Source organism: Sceloporus undulatus, chromosome 1 (assembly GCF_019175285.1).
Source record: "Sceloporus undulatus isolate JIND9_A2432 ecotype Alabama chromosome 1, SceUnd_v1.1, whole genome shotgun sequence".
Lineage (NCBI taxonomy): Eukaryota > Metazoa > Chordata > Lepidosauria > Squamata > Phrynosomatidae > Sceloporus > Sceloporus undulatus.
This window is the reverse complement of record NC_056522.1, coordinates 61,740,958-61,743,419: the sequence shown is the minus strand read 5'-3', so window position 1 is coordinate 61,743,419 and position 2,462 is coordinate 61,740,958.

Genomic DNA, 2,462 nt, shown 5'->3' with positions numbered 1-2,462 from the left:
AAAAAAACTCATTGTTTAAAACACCCATGTAGGCAGTGAACTCATGCCATCATAAAGGTTCATCTTTACAAGTAACATAAAATGAGATGGTGCAAAATATTTTGCTTTCAAGTATAAGAAAGCAGCCTTGACGTGATTTCAAACCATGTCTGAAAATCAATTGTCCAGAGCAAATAAACATTATAAATTTTAGCTCAAGCAGGGGAGCAGTGTCATACATCTTGAGTTTTTCATGCAAAATGGATTAGAAAATATTTTTAACAACTCAGGAGGGAAACATGAAAGGTATCAGTGTGACTACAGTACCAAGTTTTTCCATGTTCCTATAAGAAGTGGATCTCAGCTCATGTACCCTGTAATTTTAGACACTATCTGTTTTACCTAATCAAGCCATTGAAGAACAATTTTAACATATTTTAAATCAATTTCCAAAGTCTCAACATATTTTGTTAGCTTACAGTGATCACTGTAAGTTTTAGAACTATTTAGTTTTTTATGGTGCCATTAGAAAAGTTTCCCGCCTTCTGATGTCAACACTGTATCTAGGAACACGATGGAGGGCTCTACAGAATACAGTTCAAAATCAATCAGTTCAAGATCAATCACTGTCTACTTCAATTGCCAAAAAAGTAGTTGGCACATTCAGTTAAGTAACTGGAATTGGAAGTCATAATTGTAAAAATTATCTGAGGAAAAATATGTACGTTTACTTTCTAAACAGAATTTTCCATCTTTTTTGTTCTTTTTTATTTCCCCCACAATTCTTAAATTATTTTTAAAAAGTCTTATAAAGAAACATAATACCCATTTTGTAAACAAGACACCAATTATCTACCATAATGGGGTAACTATTGCTCTCCCTTTAACATTCAATGCTATGGATTTACATGTAATTTAAAGCCCTGTTCTGGTGTTATACAACTGAACACATGAGGAGGAAAAGCACGTTAGGGCTACCCCACTCTTTGCAGATTTCTTTCAACCTCTATGTAAAAAAGATGTATCAGTGAAGAGGAAAGCCTTCTTGATCTATAAAGGGTCTCCATGCAATTTTGAACCCAGAGGGGAGTACTTGTTCTCCTCACATGTTTATCTAATATCATTTTAGAACCCTAAGGAATTTAAATAACAAAAGCTTACAGAAAGTGTGTTTACTGCACCTTCCAGAATCAGTTGTAAAATGAAGAAAATGTAAGATACAGAAGGCTATTCAATTAAACAAGTCACTGCAGCCATGCTAATCTGCACATATTGTTAGACAATCATCAGACTGAAACATCTTTTAGTCATCAGACATACAAAACTAACATGAAAAAGAACACTGTTTATAGTATGGTCTGCACAATTTTCCTACCATAGAAATTTTATAAGTGCATTAGAGAAGTACTGCAGAAAATAAATTATGTAAAACTGGCAACTTTCACATGTTTAGTGCTTGGTTTTGTCACGGCTGTTCTGTGAAAGATTGCTTTTTAGACAGTTCGATTAACTGACGGGTTTCATTTGAACAAAAAACAAACAAACAAAAAGTCCAAACAAACTTGCTTTTTGTAGTAGACTTTTCAAACATCCTGATCTATATGTAGAATTTTTATTTGGCACATCATCAACACATAGGTAAAAAAAAGTTAAAAACAGACTCTTACAGTTAGTGATTAAGAGAAACAAAGCAAAAAATAAATGTCATGAGCAAATGTTTAAAATGTTTAACATTTCCAACTGATAGTGCTATTGGATTTTTTCAGTCAGCAACAATATATACAAATCATATCCCCTACCATCACTGAACTGCTAGAATTCTTTTATTGTGCTCTCTCTTGAAGTTCCCTGATGTTAAAATGTATGAGATCACCACTCTTAATTTCTATTTTTTTCCTTTAGATGAATCTGGTCTTTTAGTGCAGGAATTTAGAGATATGAAAAGTTTTGTAAACTCTGACTACTGTCCACCAGTGTCTCTCTTGCTTGCAATGTTCTCCTTCCTCTTAATAAAGCAGCATATCAAACTGTAGTATCCCCAAAGTCTTTGTTCCAGCGAATATATGCTTCCAGGGTCTGAGGGCTCAGACTGCGTTTAATTTTTTTCAAAGATTCAGTAAAGTCCGACAATCTGATGTTCCTCATCTAGAAGGACAAAAAATGGTTAACCTTTAACTATGCATGCTTCAACCTAAACTCTGAACCAAGAAGTTAAACTGAACTTTAATGAAAACAGAAAAGGACTGGCAACCTATAGTACAATATTGGAAAGAAAAGTGGGGAATAAACAATGAAGAATTATAGCAAAAATAATAATGACAATAATAAAGAGATGTAACACAAAAAGACAATTAGAAAGTAAAACAAACAAAACAAAGCAAAACAAAAAAGACAACGAGAGGGTGTATCTGAAGTAAGAACCAAAAAGCAAAACTATAGTACAAACAAAGAGTAATAAAACTACTTTTTTTCTTTTTTTTTTT